Here is a 19,663-nt window from a genome sequence, read left to right as displayed (position 1 = left end):
GGTACTCTATGTGGATGATATGTTGATAGCACGGAAAGCTCATCATGAGCTAGATGCTCTTAAGGCTCAGCTCAAGAAGAGCTTTGAGATGAAAGATCTCACACAAGCCGCTCACATACTTGGTATGCGCATTACATGTGACAGGCATCAAGGACTCCTCTACTTGTCACAAAGGGAGTACATTCATAAAGTCCTTGAGCACTTCTGCATGTAGGACGTAAAGCCTATTGGTTGTCCATTACCTTCTTATATGCAAGTATTACAGGTTGATTGTCCGCAGACAGAAGAGCAGAAGGCTGATATGGCCAAGATTCCCTATGCATTCGCAATGGGCAGTCTTATGTATGCCAAGATAGCCACTTGTCCAGATATTGCCTTTGCAGTTGGTGTTGTGGCACGCTATATGGCTACACCTAGAAAGAAGCATTGGGATGTCGTTAAGGGTATCATGAGGTACCTGAAGGGCACTACAAATATGTGCATATGCTATGGCAGCTAGGATACAGGGGTCATGGGGTACACTGACTCTGATTATGCAGGACATGCAGATAGTAGAAAGTCCACTTCCGGCTATGTATTCACCTATGCTAGAGGTGCTGTTTCTTGGATGTCCAGGGTGTAAAAATGCACGGCCCTTTCTAGTACAGAGGCCGAGTATGTTGCAGCCACGAAGGCTTGCAAGGAGGCTATTTGGTTGGGTCGTTTAGTTGCTGACCTTGTTATTGATGCTATCCCTACACTACATTCGGATTCTATGAGTGCTATTCAGTTAGCCAAGAATCCGGACTTTCATGCGAAGACGAAACACATTGAGGTGAGGTATCACTTCATATGTTGGGAAATTGAGTACAATTCTGTTGATCTTGTCAAGATCTCGACTGACCAGAATCTTCCAAATTTGCTCAGGAAAAGCCTCTCTACAGAGCGCTTTGCCTTCCTTAGGAGGTTGATGGGCATGGGATGAGATTACGTCTTTCCTCATACTGTTGTACATGTGTACATGTTGTACTATATTTTTTTTCTTTTTCTTTTCACTCCTCACTGGGGCAGATTCGCCTTTAAGTGGGAGGTTGTTGGGGGTAAAGGTGCCTCTACCTAGCCGTCCGTGTATTACTACACTGGCAGTCACCGCCACTGCACATTGTAGGTAGCGGGCGTCCATCACCGTCACTTTATTCTTTTAGTGATATTTTGAATAAAGAAAGGCCCGATCACACATTGTGACTATTAGAGTTTCCATTTCTAGTCTCTTCCTTTCTTGCTCTTGCTCTCCTGCCATAGCTCTCGAGTCCAACCTTCGATCCATTGCTCCCTTTCAAAGAAAATGAACATGGCATATACAATTGTCCTCACCCTAGAAGATATGATCACCCTGCCAGAGGTCCTTGACAACAAGTAATCTCTCCTTGTGCTAGGACTCAAGGGCAAGAGCAGTCACGACCTGCAATTTTACAACCACCCTATGTTCAAGCTGAAACCTCTGCTGTTCAACCAAATGTTAATGACATAAAAATAGAGGAGGTGGTCAGGGATAGAAGGCTCCAATAAGAAATAGCGAGAGGTAATATGAAGGTAGATGTAGTAGAGACCATGCCTATCAAGCACGTACGTGTCCAAACTGAGGCAAGCAAGGAAGCAATCAATGAGGCAAGTACATCACGGGCACCTAGAGATAAAGGGAAGAAGAGAAAGACTCGAACTAGGTCTAAAATTGATATCTCCGACTTCCCTTTGGGTTCTCAGACACAACCTTATGATCTGATAGCATATGTGAGCTCTCAAGGGCAAAAAATTACTTGGCCACAGCTACTTCATGCCTCTCCAAAGCTACGATGACAATGGTAAAAAATGGTAAGCACAAGGGCAAGGCAAGGTAAAATGGTTAGTGCAATCAAGGCATATGGCCTCCAAGATATACTGCCTTTAGTGGAGACTCAAATCAAAGGTCAACGGATTTGAAAAACATACATCGATAGTGGAGCAGAGGTTTATGTCATGACAAAAAAGCTTATGCATCAATTAAGCTTAGAAGTAATGGAATCCTCAACCTTTAGGGCAAAGATGGCCAACAATGATGCAATCACATGTGTGGGTGTAGTGAAAGCTTTGAGAGTTTCTGTTTTTGGAATCAGTGCAGCAGTGGATGTTTGTGTGATGCCAGTAAAGGGAGAAGGATATCCCCTCATCCTAGGGAGACCTTGGCTTATGGGTATCAAAGCTAGGCAAGATTGGGCAACAGGGGATCTGGAGTTAAGGACACGTAAGGTGGGTGGCCGTGCTCAAAAGGTGGTTTACAACTTGAAGAGTGGGCGTCAAGAGAACCTTGAACTAGAAATGTCTGCCGATGAGTGGAGCTCAAGTGGATATTCCTCATCGGTAGAAGAGGAAGAGAGTTCAAGTGGAGAGAGTGATAAACACCATATTGGGGAATATGGGAATTTCCCATAAGTTTGGGACACATGGTCAAATCTTTGGACTTGTCATAACTTGAACACTATAACTCCAAATCAATCACTCTATAGCTCAATAGATTCCATTTTTCAAGTACTTTTCAATGATAGGTCACACCATATGATTTTAAGAAACTTATGGGAATATTATTCGAGAGCCACCTTTTTAGTATTCAAAAAATGGGAATTGGGAGATTCCCAAACTCACTAATATTGTGTTGATAGCACTCTCAAAGTTATGGGCGTCACCTTAAAGGAACCTACCTCATCAGAAGACAACCCAAGAATCCAAGGAGAAGATGTGTGGGATGCTAGCCTAGAGAAGATGATATCCAAGGATATAAAGGATGAAGAAAGGGAGGGTTATGTGAATATTCTCAAGAAGCATGCATCATTGTTTATTTTTTATTATACTCACATTACAGGTGTCATTGCACTGAAGCATCACATCCAACTCAAAGAAGGAAGCAAACCTATAGTACAAAGATTTAGAAGACTGGGAGTTGTGCAATAGGATGCACTATTGATGGAGGTGAAGAGACTCTTGAATGCATGATTCATATACCCAGTGGGAGATTTAGAATGGTCTCCCCAGTAGTAGTGAGGCCAAAGAAAAATGGCAAGTGGCGAGTATGCATAGATTACAAGCCACTAAATGCTGCAACAAAGAGGGACCACTTCCCTCTCCCATTTCAGGATGAAATCTTGAATGAAGCAGCGGACATGAGCGGTATACAATGTGTGATGGCTACTCTGGCTACCTCTAGATTCGCATTACAGAGGAGGATCAAAAGAAGACCACTTTCATCACACCATGGGGTTGTTTTGCCTTTCAGGTCATGCCCTTTGGTCTCACAAATGCCCCAACAACCTTTCAACGATTCATGAATATGGTCTTCCAACCTTACTTTGGTAAGTCCATAAGGGTTTTCATAGATGACTTTTGTATTTACAGCTCAAGGAACATACATCTACGCAAGGTTGATGAAGGATTTACTCGCTTTGCTAGGTTGGGTGGACAACTAAATAAGGATAAATGTCAAATTGGGGAAAGCAAGGTTACACTACTAGGGCATGTAGTGTCAATTGAAGGAATTGAAGTAGATCCAAAAAAGGTAGAAACATTGCTAGCTCTACCTTCCCCAACCTCCATCAAATAGTTAGTCTCCTTCTTACAAAAGCTAAGATATTTGGGTAGATTTATAAACTTACTCTCTCAGGCCATATATCCCCTGCAGCAACTGACACGCCAAGAAACACTTGTATGGAATGAAAAAAGTGAAGGATATTTTAAGGAGAAAAAGAAAATATTGGGGTCACTTCCTATAATCCTCCAACCTTGTTGGGAAGAAACATTCTTTGTAAACCCTAGCATGGGAAAAGAGGCCATTGGTGTTGCTCTCCTACAAAAAGATCCAAAAACATCCTTCAGGAAGCTTGTGTATTTTTCCAGCCTCCTCATTAAAGCCTCATAGAAGGCTTACACCTCCATGGAACAACTAGTGTTAGCCCTCATGTTTGCAGTAACCAAATTTCAGCCATATTTGCTTCCAAAGAGATTTGTGATCATCACTGTGGAGGATATGTTTCCCTATGCACTACAACATATGAAAATCTCTGACAAAATAGCAAAGTGGGTGGTTGGAATTCAAGATTTTGATTATACAGTATAGGTTGAAAAAACAACTTGAGCATGCCTGGCTGATATTTTGACAAAAAGGTGCTATGAGAAAAATCTCAGGGTGAAAAGAAAGGACCATCCCCATCCATAAAGACTCTTGTAGAAGCTTATAGCCTCTACTTTGATGGTGCATACAAGAGAACTAAGGATAAGGCAGGCGCAGGCATTGTTGTTTTCTCTCCTTTAGGAGAGAAAGTCTATGGTGAAGGAATCATCTTGGAAGGTGTCCACTCTAACAATGAGGCAGAATATCAAGCTTTAATTCATGGTCTTTGTTGGTGTCTTAATAATTCAAACGAGAGGTTGAATGCTTTTGGAGACTCCATGCTATTGGTAAGGTAGATGCAAGGTATATGGACATGCAAAAATACAAACCTCTCTAGTTAAATGAGAGAGGCCAAATCTCTTATGAGAAGATTTAGGGAGGCACAAGTACATCATGTGCCAAGAGACCAAAACAAGGATGCTAACCATCTAGCATCATCAAAGCTGAATGAGTCAGTGGTGGGAGTAGTGGCTATCAAACCCCCACTTCAACAAGGCAAGGAAGAATTACAAGATGTTCTACACCTCTTAGAGCAAGGAGAAGCTCCCAAAAAGCTGACTAAGGGAGAAAGACAGTGGCTAGCTCGAAAGGCTGCAAGATATCGCATGGTAAATGATAGTTTGTATTGTCTTGGTAAGGATCGTGTGCTTAGGAAAGTGCCTTCAAAGTAAAAAATTGAAGAAATATTAAAAGCTTGCCATGATGATGTGCGTGGAGGCCACTTTTCACATGACATCACAAGTAGAAAGGTTCTACAAGCCGGCTTTACTTGACCTAGTCTACACCGAGATGTCAAATATTGGTGTCAAACATGTGAAGAATGTAAGAAATCAGGACCACGATGGCTCATAGGAGAACCCCAAACCCCAAACAAGGTCTATGGACCCTTTGAGAAGTGGGGAATTGATGCCATAGGGCCTCTACCACACACTCCATCAAGAAAATAGTATATTATCATAGGGGTAGATTACATGACTAGATGGGCCGAGGCTATGCCAACTAGAAGAATCACTGCTAAGGAAGTGAGTAAATTCATCTTTGACCACATTTGTTGTAGGTTTGGTACCCTCTTGAAATACTATCAGATAGAGGACCAGGGTTTAGAGCTAATGTGGTGGGTGAACTCATGCAAAAGCTAAATATTCAACGACGACACTCTACCTCTTACTACCATCAATGCAATGGATTGGTGGAAAAGGTAAATGGAATGATTTGTAAAATCATCAGCAAATAGGTACATTCAAGGCCCCGGGATTGGGACAAGCACCTTAGTGGAGCTCTATGGGCTTACAGAACTTCCTTCAAAACCATGTTAGGGTTCACACCTTTTCATCTAGTTTATGGACAAGAGGCTCTTTTGCCTATTGAGGTGAAATTAGTTAGCCTTTGGGTATTAGGTGGCACAATAAGCTCTCAAAAGGAGAAGTTACATCAAAGATTCCTGGACCTAGAGAGGCTACAATTGGATTGTGAAGAAGCCATCAACCACTACTCCCAGGAAGCTGAGAAGTGTAGAGAAAAGTTCAACAAGAAGCTAACAGATAAAAACATCAAGGAGGGATCTTTAGTGCTTCGATATGATAATTGCTTTGATAAAAGAAAGGATGGCAAGTTTCTCTCCCGGTGGGAGGGACTATTTTGGGTCACAAAAAAATTCAACAATGGCTCCTACGAACTTCACCACATTGAGGGAAAAGTGCACAAGACCAAGGTAAATGGATGGCACTGAAAACCCTATCACATCAGGGTGGGGACAGCTCAAGATACGAAAAAGTGTCTAGAGGCATAAATACCTCTAGCCAGGTTGGGAGGTGCTATATGATCCGAGAAAATCACAAAAAAATATTTTTCTAACACTTTTTTGATTTTTTGTACATTTGGAGGTTTGGAATAAAGAAGAGGGTAGGAACAACCTCTTGGGAAATCCAAGAAATCACTGGATGGAAATATTTCATGGATTGGTTTACCAAGGGGGATGAAGAGTAAAAATCAATAAAGGAAGGTGAAGGAAAAATATGTAATGTGAAAAGAAAAGACATGAAATAGATTTGGAGCCATAAAAAGTGCATGTGAGGCTCATAATGTCATGGCTTTGGAGCCTTATGATAATTCAAACAAATGGGACCCTTCTTGGAAGCATTAGTGGAAGAAAAATCAGGCACATAATTTTGTAATATTTTTTAAAAATACTTCCACTCCGATCCAAAAAAAAATTTCAACATAAAAATTATAGTATGTGAGCTAAAGTTTTGGCTGGTATTTTTTAATAACTTTTTGGAGCTATGAGTCGGGAGATATGGCCAAAGTGGTGGATGCCAACTTTTTCCAACTGTGGTGGAGACCACCTCCCAATTTTATACACACCCACACTTTCTTCCCCACACTTAACACTTCCATAAAACATCATTCATTAGACTCCCAACCCTTTCCCCTCTCTTCTCCTCTCTCTCAAGCTAATAAACCATTAGAATTTCCCTCCTAAATAACCCTCAAATCATCCTTAATTGTAGTAGTAATGTATGAATTCTCTAATAAACCATTAGAATTTCCCTCCTAAATAACCCTCAAATCATCCTTAATTGTAGTAGTAATGTATGAATTCTCACTATTCTCTCTCCATTATTGCTAGATATGATCTTATTTTATGAAGATTCTCTATATTTTTATATAGGAGAGCTCTTGGACTCAAGCTATGGGGGGGAGAATGGACATAACTCACCAATGATGAAACTTGATTAAGTACAAAATTGGTCAACAAAACATCTAGATGGAGCTTCCAGATTGGTGGAACCGCCTTAATGCAGCTTTGGTGGTGTTAATTCCTATTCTATCTTAACCTTCTCCCTAAACACCCTCAAGGCCTATATAAAGAGGCCTTCTCCTTTGTAATTTGAAAAAGAGAGAGCCAAGAGGCCTTCTTCAGCCCTATTGAGCCTTCCCTATTCTCTCTTATGAGCTTATGCTGTTCATTCCCTTACTATAGCTTATGCATGCTCTACAGTGTAATAAGCTCATGCTATTGGTATCCATATTGTGTATGTTGGTTATGTCTTGAGGGTTCTCCATCTCTTGTGCCCTCTTAAGTTTTATTGATTCATCTATTTTTTGTAGTCTCTCTCTCTCTCTCTCTCTCTCTCTCTCTCTCTCTCTCAGGTTTCCTCTCTTCTCCCTCACAAGCTCCTCTCCCTCTTGCATAGCGTCCTAGTCCGCTCTTCCATGACTAGGTGGTTACCTTACCTCATTTACTTTGTGGTGGCAGAAGGGAGTTTGGCAAAGTATAGAGGCTACCATACTGAATTTCCTTCGTCAACATATGAGGAGTAGGTAAACACACACTTATATTCCACAATGGAGGCAATCAAGAAAAATACATGGCCAAGAAATGGGTATTTGACATAGGAAGAACATGGAGACCACCCTATTGCAAGATGTTAAAGGCCTTGGCCTACATACAAAGCCTCTAAAAAGAATTGAAGTACCTCATGTTTGGGATATTGATCTCTTGAGAGGCCATTGTCGAGAGGCTTCTAAGTTGATACTCATCATTGATGGTGGGGCTGAAGGTGGATTCTATGTCACAAATGGGAATAGAGAGGGGACTTCTAATGCGCCATCCATAGGAAGCTGGAGATGCTCTTGCACATGTTGGGGGGTAAGATTGTAGGTGTACCCTTCCACTATGATTTGGAACCCTTGGTGCTGCTGTTGAGCTAGGGTTCTCTCCCATGGCAATTGAAAGAAGGTATTGATGCACAAGTGGTGCACCCATGGGATGATAACGCGCTTAAAGTCAAGGAGTATCGGGAGAACTTGTCAAGGCAAAGGATAGAGCTAAGCATTGCTATCATTAGTAAGAGATGAGCAATGGAAAAGAGAAAATGAGAGTCACAATGTGTTGAGAGCACAAAGTGGAAATGATAGAAAGCATAATGAAGAGAAAGATGGTGATTTTTTTTCTTTTGACGGGGCTAGAGGCATGAGGGTTGAGGGGTTTGAATGTGGCCGATGCATTTTCTCCATATCAACCTATATGACCATGAGTAATAATGAGTGCCGCATACCTCAAAATGCATCATACCATTGCTTGAAATAGAGACTAGGCTAGAATATGATTAAGGATATTTAATAAAGGTCGCCTCACAATAAGTGGTGGATTTGGGATCACATTCCATCCAGATATTTTGATGATCATTGGAATGCCATGAGGATGTTGGGGATAATCCATATTGCATGTGAAAGGAGTCACTTCTGGGTGGTCAGAAGGGCTCTTTGGAGTGATAGGGAAAGGGTAGGCCAATCGGTCCATCTAGCAGCATTGCAATCAAAATTTGTTAACTAGGTGTTGAGTAGATTTCTTTGTAAATCTGTCAAGTAGAAGGAATGAGATGGGATTGCATGAAAAATCCAAAATGGGATGCTCCATCTCATCTTCAATTTTCTTGAAAGCTTGCCCATCCAAGTTCTAAAAATGAGCACTACTTGTCCTTGCTTAAGAATGTACTTTTCTTAGAGAAGAAATATGCTTGGTGCTTTTAGTGGAACTGGACTTCTAACAAGAGATAAGAGGCAGAATCTAGTCCTCATCTAACTCTGCAAGATTCTCTAGCTAGAAGGGAAGGGATTCCTGAGGAAGAAGGTGATCTTTGACAATAATCTGGAGATTGAGAACTATAAATTCTAGATGTGTAATTGTATAGATGCCAATGGCATCTTTTAAGGAGTGAGGCATGTGGCTACCTTGAAAGATGTGTGGTAAGCTCATAATGCTACTAGGATCTTGGTATCCCACTCTTTCATGTGATGCTCAAATAGCTTTGTAAGAATTTCACATATGGTCTTGTTTATGGATTTGACTAGGCCAGTGGCTTGTGGATAGTAAGGAGAGGATTTCTTATGAATCAACATGAAGAAGAAAGTCATATACTTGGTGACCTTATTGACAAAGTGACTCCCTTGGTCACTCACCAATTCTACCAAACAACCAGAGTGGGTGAAGATATCTTTGAAGAGGAACTTAGCTAGTGCCATTGCTAACTTGTTGATGAGTGCCCATGCTTCTACCCACTTGGTACAATTGTCTATTTTTTAGTAAGGATATACCAGTTTTTGGTGCAAGATATCATAGTTTTGATGGGGCCAGTCCCTATTTTTGGAAGAGTTCCAGTGGCAAGATTGGATGGAGGGGTAAGAGATCACATGAAAGAGGTTGACCAAGTTGCTAACAAAAATCACATTTTGTGACAAATTGGAAAACATCTCCATGCACGGTAGGCCACCATTGTCTTGCTTGTTGAATTTTCCAAATAGTAACATCAAATGCAAAGTGGCCTCTAGCAACACCATGATGGATAGTGTCTTGTGGTAGAGTTGGCCTAGGATGGATTCAAAATGCCAACTCTGAAAGCCATTTGCTAGAATAGAAAATAGGTCAAAACCAACCATTGGTGTCCTGTTGTGTGATGATAATACCAATTACAATATCTAATGCATCCATAAACACATGGAATTGTTTTTTCCAATTTGGTGGGACCAGGATTAGGGCATTAGACAATAGTAATTAGAGATGTCAGAATGCTAAGTTTGCCACCTCCTTCCAAGTGAAGGCTGATTTAGGGATGTGAGCCAATTGATTGAGAGGGATAACCACATGGGCTAGGAGGCATAAGTGTTGTCCATGCCAATGGGATTTCCCATAAATTATAGCACCAATGATGGGTAATTCAGGATTGGAGCCTACATAATGGTAGCTACCTTGTTGGAGTCCATACCAATGCCATCATCTAAAATAATATGTCCCAAAATAACACCACCCTTCATAGCAAAGACACATTTCATGGGGTTTAGATTGAGGTTGACTTCATGACATCTGGTGAAGCAAATTCATAGAAGATACAAATGCAGGACTGTGACAAAGACACTGAAGTCATCCAAAAATACCCTCATGAATGAGGTAGGCCCCAAAAAAATTTCTACATATCTCATTAGAAAGAAGTTGGGGTATACTTTTAGCCCAAACCACATTATTGTACATACAAATATCCCCAATCCATGATGAAATAAGTCTTTGGTTGGTCCTTTGAAGTAAGCCCAGACTTGATTGTCGGACTTGATTGTACCCATTGAAGCAATCCAAGAATGCATACACCTCATGGCCAACAACCTCATCTATAATACTCTAAAGGTAAGGAATAGAAAATGGATTTCAAATTGTGGCAACATTCAAATTTCTATAATCTACACAAATTTTTAGCTTCTTGATTTATTTGGCATAATGACTAGGGAGAAATCCATTTTTCTTGATCAACTAGAGCAATGAAGCTGACTCAAAGAGTTGATCCAGCTACCCTTTGAATAACTTAGCCATGTGCAGATTCATATGATACCTCTATATGTGGATAAATATAGCATCAAGTTTGAGGGGAATCTATTGCTAGTAAACCCAAGGATCAAGTTCCTTCATTTTAGAATAATCCCAAGTAAAGATATCCTTGAATTTTTCCAGGAGGGAAATAAGCTAAGTTTAGAAGTCACAAACTACATGTGAGCATTGACCTTTATTGTCTTGGTTTCTTTCAAATCCACATAGATTTTAATGAAGACATACTTTGTGACTCTTGTGACCTTTTGCATTTGCGCTTCAAAATCTCTCTTGTATAAGCACATCTTCTATCTCTAATTAGACTACTATCATAGCTTGAGTTGTTTCTACTTCAACGTCTTGATTCAGGATTTTCATACCTTGGAAATCTAATTCTATGTTGGCATCAACTCCTGGGTAGGATATAGTGGGGAATGGGGATCCAAATATTGCTAATTGATCAACATGACATCCACAAGAAAAAAGGGTCCTAAATGAGCATTGGTTGACAAGAATGTGCCCTCTTCATCATCATTTGAGCCATCCACCATATTCATTGTCTCAACTACCATTTCTTGACAAGTTGCTGATGGATGCAAAATCTTGTTTAAGAAAATTCTAATTTTATTGTGACCTCAGTGGATGGTTATCTGATCACACAACCCTAATTATGTCTAGCTTGTGCTTGCCGCAACTAGGGTTGTCTAAGCAAGAGGCAGTAATCTTCACTTGCATGATCCATATTCAACACTACTAATGAAATTAGGAATGGCACACTGGCTACTTCCATGAAGACTGAGTGGATAATGCCAAGTGGATAGACTCTCTACTCATTAGCCAGTGAGGCTAGGAAGGGGGATAGTTCCTAATTCATCAACCCAAAATTGTTACAAGTGGCCATTGTGATAATATTGACTCTAGATCCACTATCTAGAAAATCGTTGTTGACCACTTGATTGTAGAACCGAAGAGAGATCATCGAGATGGTAGGATCTAACAACTACCTAAGATAGAACTACCTCTTATTGCACATTCCAAACTTTCTCCTCCATTGTAGATGTAGTCAAGCCCACCACTTTTAGTTTTCATAGAACATGATGATTTGATTGAATTATCTAAATCATAAAACATGATGATTTGATTGAATTATGTACATCAAGTGTTCCTTCAATGTAGGGATTAGTTTTAGTAGATCTTCCAATTGAATTGTAATGGAAACAAGGCTCCACATTGTTTATATCTCTAAACCTGTTAAAGCTACTTGGGTAGTAGGATGTGCCTTAGCTGCCAGTGTAGTTGGTTCTTTTCCAACCTCATGGGTAGGCTATGTATTTTTCTTCATTACTAGCATTCTGAGAGTCCCTTTTGCTCTCATGAGTGGTGCTGATGTTAAACTAGGAGTTGGTTGTGGTTGCTACCTCACTACCGATGTTTCTCTAGTCCCTTTTGCTCTTGCAGGACCTAGCTCTAGTATAGAAATCAAATGGGGATTCCTCATTGTTGGTGGTTCCTTTGTTATGCACTCAACCACCTGGTGATAGAATTTCTCCACCTCTTCACAAGGAATTCCTATGGACTTCTTCACTATTTCTTTTAGCATTTTACCTGACTGGGTAACCACACTGGCTTCTAGCTTAGGTAGCATTTGATCTCCATTATATTGATAGATGGCAAAGGATTTTAGTCCTAACTCTACCTCTTTTGAAGATCATATTATTGGGCTTTTGCAACTCTAATCTCTACTTTCCTTTGTGCATACAAAAGAAACATTGTTTATTTAAGGGATGGTAGTATCCTCCTCTACCTCCTCTATTTCTTCAACGTTCTCCATAGCCCATGCCAAAAGATTGGTAATCCTATTGCATATAGGTAGCTACTAGTGGTGCCGCTATCAATGGGCTAGGCATATTCCAATTGGTAGGTTGTGCTCCTCTTGTGCCTTGCCAATTGGAAAAGCCGTGCTCCTTGTGTGCCTTGCCATGCCCTATTTTGCCCCATCTAACTCCTGGCATTGTACCATCACACCTCTATATTATGGGTAGCCATGTGGCATATACCTCACCATTGTTGATTAAGTCCATAGTCAACTTGCACAATGACCCAGATTATTACACTTGGTATACCAACGGGTTTTGATCGTAGGTTTTTAAGCATCCTCTAAGGGTTTGCGACCCTTATCCTTCCTCTTGGATGTTGTGGGATTTTGGCAATCCTCATCCTCAGAGTCCTTCTCCTCACTATTGCTCTTCTCCTCTAAGTTTGAATCCATATTGAAGCCACTCCTTCCATATGACAAGGTTTATAAGTAGATTGATCCAATTTCTTCTCTAAATAGCACACTGATAGAAATACTCAAGGTTATTATTAGATAGATCTTCCAAAGCCAAAGCTTTACAAATATCCCAGTTAAAACATTGCATATATAGCGAATGCAATATTTCACAAGTGGCTTGGGTGTTTGGGGGCATTCATCCTCTCAAGACCTTAAACTGAGATGCTGTTTAGCTTTGTAGAGTCTCTCTAACTTCTAGGCATCGATCCTACCTGGATGGAACCGCAAGTGGAATGCCACCTTGACATCATCAAACATTGCCCATTTGTTTTTTTATATGAGCCAAAAGCCACAATCTCTTTCTACATCGATGACTCAAACATGGCCACCTTATGGGTGGGATCCACTTGGGTGGAAAAATTGACCTTATATGCCACCTTGAATTGCCTAAGAAAGGCATCCAGGTCCTTGGTTGATTAGCCAGCAAACTTCTGAAATGAAATTGTGTCTAGGAAACCATCCAAGTGTGGATTGGAATACCACAAGCCCAAATGGATAAAACCAAAATTGATTTAGTTGATGCAAATAGTCATCTTTAGCTTTAGAAGTGTCACATGATTGATTGGTAGACTAAGAAGTGCATCCCAAGGTCTAGGAATAGAGCACAAGCACTATTTGTGGGGTTACGGAGTGAACTGCTCTGCCCAATAGTCATCATTGCTAAGAAATAAAGTACCCTTAGGAGAAAAAATCATTACCATAAAAAAACAAGCTTTTAGCGACCCTAAGAGCACATGTACATGCAGATCTATGCACATGGAAAACATCAGTGTGTTCACCATTGTAACTAGGTCCAAGTTTTGGTTGTGGTTGTCAAGTGCAAGCAAGTTGTACCAACTCTACAAGAAACAACAGAATCTTAACATACTTAGATCCAACATAGGGGTGTGTTGGCATTACGGGTACAATAGTATAGCATATTGAAAGAAAAACTACCAAATGAACTAAGAGAGATAATACTTTGCCAAAAAAGGAATGCTCATATATTTAAATGGCATATTTAGTACACTATATACAAAGTATCATGGTCTTGCGGTAGGGAGACATTTCTAAGAGAATAGATAGAATCAAGTAATGAAATAGATTCCCAAGGGATAGTTCCCTCAAAGAAGCACAAGGCCTAGATTAGATAACCATGGTTACACTCGCACCAATAGAATGGGGAAAAAATAGAAGAATATGAGATAATAGTCCAGGTCACAACTGTAGGTGTGGAAACCTCATTACTTCCTTTCTGCTCCTTTTTATAGCATTTTGTTGTCCTAGTGTCTTGAGGTCCTTTTCCCATGATCTATGGCTAAACCACCACTTTCCATTATTATATCACTATCATCAACATTGATTGTCACTCTAGCCATGAATATATGAACTGCTGCTTTTGACTTCCAATATGGACACCTAACAAGGAACTAGTCAAGAAAGAGTCTATAATATGCTTAGTCAAGTAGGCTTATCATATTTTTTGGATTGAGACAATTACTACTATTATTTATCTTATTAATAGATCCCCATCCAGTGGTCTTAATGGTAGAGTTGTAGAGGAGGTATGGTCTCATAGACCTCCCTCATATGTGCACTTGCGAGTCTTTGGCTATGAGACTTTTTGCTATATTTCCAAATATAAGAGCAATAAGTTAAATTTGAAGTCCATCAAATGCATATTTCTTGGATATGGTGATGAAAGTGAGATGGGCTATTGCCTTTAGGATCTATAGGCTTGGAAGTTTATCCACAAGCATGATATTATCTTGCATGAAGAAAAAATGTATATATGAGACTAGAGCAGGTGATTGAGGTACACATGGTGATCTTTCGAGAAGAGCCTTCTATTACAGTACAACCAGTCCCAATTAGATAGCTTTTTATAGTTGTTAATGATCTAGTGGCCTAGGATCTACCTATTGTGTAGAGTCATGATATTCGACAAAGAGGATGAGAGATGTGACTAGGTGCTAAAACTAAAGTAAAAAATGAAGCATTTACAGTGAGAATAAAGAGGCACTAAAGTTTCCTAAGTAAAAGAGGGTGGCTTGGAATGTGTTGGAAGCATCCACTCATCAATCAAAGTTTGTTAGACATCCCATTTAAAGAGGCATGACTTCAATATTGCAAAGTGGCTACTTGATCTAGATGTTGGAAACAACATAGAGGAGGCCAACTCAGTGGTAAACGACACTAGGAACACACTTATACCTTCAAATCTTAGATTCGAGCTTGTTCGCCCCTCCAATTTTAGTGAAACTACTTATCGACAATACAAACAAACTAGATATTTGCTTATATATGATTAAAGATCTCAAAAAAATTCACAAAAGGGGAGGAGGTGCATTTTTTTGGCACCTACTCATTTCCCATGATTTTGTCATTTTGGAATTGTTAGAGATTGAAGGAGCATTCTTAGCTATAATCTTTTGAATTTCATCACTTTTAATTGCTGCTGAAATTGTGCAAAATGATAGATTCTATCAAAAGATTAGTTTTTAGTCCCTCTCTCTCCTCTTTCTCTCTTGTCATAGTGGATGTTCATATGGGTTAAGAGGGAGAGGGGAAAGGGGTACACCGAAATGTGATATGATGTAAGCAATGGAGAGAGGGAAAGTGAATATGGTAATTTTTGGTTATGGGGAATGTTAGTGGGCTACCTAGGCAATTTTAAAATCATTAAAATAAAGTAATTTTATGAAATATTTTACGATAAGTGTCATTCTATTTGAAAATGGTTAAAAATGAATAGTGTATGCATATATAAATAATTCTTGCTAAGAAAAATTCAAAAAAATATTTTCTAAATGCATGATTATTTTTACAAGGCATTCGTATTCTTAAAATGGAGTAAAATTGTGAATTTTGAGATTTTGAGGAGAATTGAATAATTAGATGGATCTCGATATTGAGAAATAAAAAATATATGTTTGTGCAATGTTTGTATAGGTTTCATGCATGGAGATTGCTTCAGCATGGCCTCATATTGTGTGTTAAGGTGTATTTCTATGCGGTTTTTCTCATTTCACTACATATCTAAGAATCTAGCAACACTTGTAAAATTTCTCGATAAGGGGTGGTGAGCAGGGAAAAATGAGATTCAACGTGTTGATTTGCTTATCATTTTCATATTTTTAGTGTATGAAAGAAAGGAACACAGATTTTCTCGGTTTTATCTTCTACATTGCCTCAATACGTATAGTGAAAATCATGAAAAGATATGATTGTGCACATGGAACATGATGTTGTTTTTCTTTTGTTTGTGCACTTTAGAACACTCCACCTTGCATGGAAAGAGGATAAAATTATGGCATTGGAATAAACCTCATGGATGTATAGCAATTGCTTGAATACACATCGGCCCACATGGAGTGGAAGAGGATCCCTAGTCATAGGTTAGCACATTTATTCTTGGGGAGAAGATTATGTGAGATTATAAAAAGTCTCCTAGAATGATGAATATCAAAAGAGAATTCTATTATGATGTTTTATATGTTTCAAACATTGCATCATTGGATCAATCCCACTAGAGCTTCATATCCTCTTGATTGTTATGAGCTCTCTATGGACTATCTCATTGTGACAAACTCTACTGAGTCACTTACCAATGAGAAATCTATGCACGGAGGTGATTCTCATTCTTGGGAGAGAGCCATGTAACCTAAGTTTGATTTGCTACAGAAAAATCATACATGGGACTCAGTTTCCTTGTCTGATGGAAAGCATGTGTTGCCATGGAAGTAGGTGTATAAATTTGAAGAGTATCCATCATCGCCTTGAGCAAGCATATAAGGCAAGATTGATTGCTAAGGATTTTAAGCAAGAAAAGAGAGTTAGCTTGGATGAGGTATCCTTCCGTGTGGTCAATATGATTATCCTACTGAAATTGACTCAAAACTAAATATCTTAGCATGGATAGTTTTCGATAGTTGTCTAGGAATAAATCCTAGTCACCATCTTCTATACTAACTTTTAGAATTTAAATTTAGATAACTAGACAATTCCTAGGTCTACCTTAGATAACCAACATCTGGCCTCATCTAACAAGGATCGACCTATAGGTTCCTAATACACAACTAAAGTTGTAACAGTAGTCTAATATCGAACTCAAGATGAAAGTATTTCCCAAATTACTGAAGTTCAAGGTAAGCAAGAATTGCACTTTGTTCAATGAGAGTGACAAATGAGGGGGGAGTTGAACATCGATCCCTCTGCCCATATAAGGCATAGTCTCACATCGGCCCCCTACAATCATGCTTACTGGTTCTAAGATTAACTCATAGGAAAGTCTCGAGTTAACTATCCTTGTTCTAAGTTTAGGGAAAGCCATCCAACCAACCCAATCCATCCAAGATTAGAGTGATTTCATTAAAAAAATCATCCACCTAATTCTTTTCAAGGCATATTTTAGTGTTCTAAATAAGGCATGCTACCACACTATTTATAACGTACAAAAGAAACTTCCTTAATTAATATGGACACTTGGTTCCTTGTGACATCTTTAGTTTACAAATATTAAGCAACTCATATAAAAACAACTTTTTTTTTCTTTTTTTCATATATACAATTGCTATAAGAGTGAACCAATCCATGAACATGATTAAACACCCTTGTCTTATTCTTTGTAGGCCTTCCAATATTAAAACTACGTTGGGTTCGTATACGCTTCAAACCATACATTAGGACCATTGCCAAGTGTCTTTGCATAATCTATAAACCTTAGTAAAACATCAAGTAGGTAGGATTTGTCATGTTTGATTTTTTACATGATTATTTGTTTTGTTGTTCTTAAGCTATATCTTTTGTGTTTGATTAGACTAGGATTTGTTTTTTGTCATTTTTTTGGATTTGTTGTGCTTGAAAACATAATAGTCTTGGTTGAGATTGGTGTTTTTTGGATAGATTGGAGCAAGATTTTTTTTGTAGCTGTTGTTGGACATCTTGAATCAGGTATTCTTGCCGAGATCTTTGCATATCACTGGGATTATGGGTTCACGAGAGTACTCCACATTGCACTTATTGGATACATTGAACTTGGGATATCTCTCCTGATTGCTTCAATTATTTTCATGCCGTGGATTGGGTTAATGCACTTTTGCACCATTATTGAGTAGTAGCACAGCATGATACCCATTGCATCTCTATGTAGTAAAATTTAGATGCACACACTCTTGAGAGATCGCTTTTCATTGAGCATGCATGGTTTTTTGCAAGCATATGAGTTGGGATGTTCATCATGAAAATAGGAACCAGTAACATACCTGCCCTTGATTATGTGACAGGTAATGTTTTAGTAATTTCCCAAAGTTTACCTTCCAGTCGTCATCATCCGTACTCTAACCATAATGATTGGATTTTGTCCAGCTAGTTAACCCTAAGTCTACCTTGCAAGGAAAGTGTCCTGTCATTACCCACAGAGGACACTTGTATGTTCCTAGTTGACCTAACAGACACCTATCAACAACTAGCTCACATTTGAAGGTCCACAAAGAAAGTGAAAGGCGTGGCTAATAAATAATGCCAAAATTTCTTCATGGAAAATACCATGTCCAGTAGACCTTCTCTTTCTGTCATGGAGTAGTTCATATTGGTCTCAGTGAGTTGTCCACTAGCAAAACTCACTGGATAGTCGAGATTGTGTTTCCTCGGTTCACATAACACTACCTCCACAGCGAATTTTGAAGCATCAATATGCACATGGAAGGTAATGGTCCAATCTGAGGCTCCTAGAATCGTTGTTGTGGTCAGAGCCTTTTTCAATTTCTCATATGTGCATTGGTATTCTTTAGTCCATTCAAATATAATCAACAGTTTGTACAGAGGTCTAGCAATCAATACATAATTTAGCACAAAACGTCAATAATACCCCGTATGTCCTGAACTCCCTTATAGTTGGTTGGGGGTGGAAGATCAACAATGACCCTGACTTTCGAAAAGTCCGTGGCAATGCTAGCTCTTCGACACCACGTGCCCTAGGATGCATCCGTGCTTTACCTAGAACTGGCACTTTAAGGGATTCAGAGATTGACTATCTTTTGAGAGTCTTCTTATCCAAAAGGAGCCACTATTATTACCCTTGGTTCATGGAGTACAATGCTTTTTTCCAATAGCAAGATAAGGATTTATGAAATCCCTTACAGTGCTCTAGTGGCACAGCCAATGTACCTTTCCCCTAAGATGATTTACACTTCAGGTTCTGAGACAAACCCTAGGTAAGTCAACAAATCGGCCCTTCCTAGAATTTCTTTCTAGCGTTTTTTTTTTTTTGGAAACCTCTCAGCTAACCAAGACCACCTTGCCACATAGGACTAGATTCATTGGGAATCCATCCACTTGCTTCCCTCTATGGAAGTTCTTAGTTATCTAATTACCTACCACATTACGTGAAACATATTAAAACAACGTCATTAATTAAAAATCCTTTTATGCATAGTTGTTTTTTTGCATAATTTACTCAGGAATATATCGTATCAAAATAAAAAAATTCATTCATTATGTTCCATAATGTGTGTTCTTCCTCCCCTACAGCAGAAAAATTACAATTTCACGTGTTGCCTCATCCAGTGCATCTGCACGTCACCAAGATCAAATCCACCTATAGCTAGCGTTTTTAGGTGTCCCAAGGAGAACTTGGGCCATACAAGGGTCCAAGTAGCTCCTAGGTGCATAAAGGATTTACTAGCCAGAGCCCCCCTAGAACCCTATCCACCTCCTACTTAATACGATCCCTGCTGGGAGACCTCTCGCCATCGGAGCTAGTTATGCTTTCGCGGCAGTAAAAACATCCCCACTTGGTATGGGGATTTAGCACCTA

This window comes from Lygodium microphyllum, chromosome 22, assembly GCF_053477565.2.
Source record: "Lygodium microphyllum isolate KBCC chromosome 22, Lygodium_microphyllum_v1.1.10, whole genome shotgun sequence".
NCBI classification, from domain to species: domain Eukaryota; kingdom Viridiplantae; phylum Streptophyta; class Polypodiopsida; order Schizaeales; family Lygodiaceae; genus Lygodium; species Lygodium microphyllum.
This window is presented reverse-complemented; position numbering follows the sequence as displayed.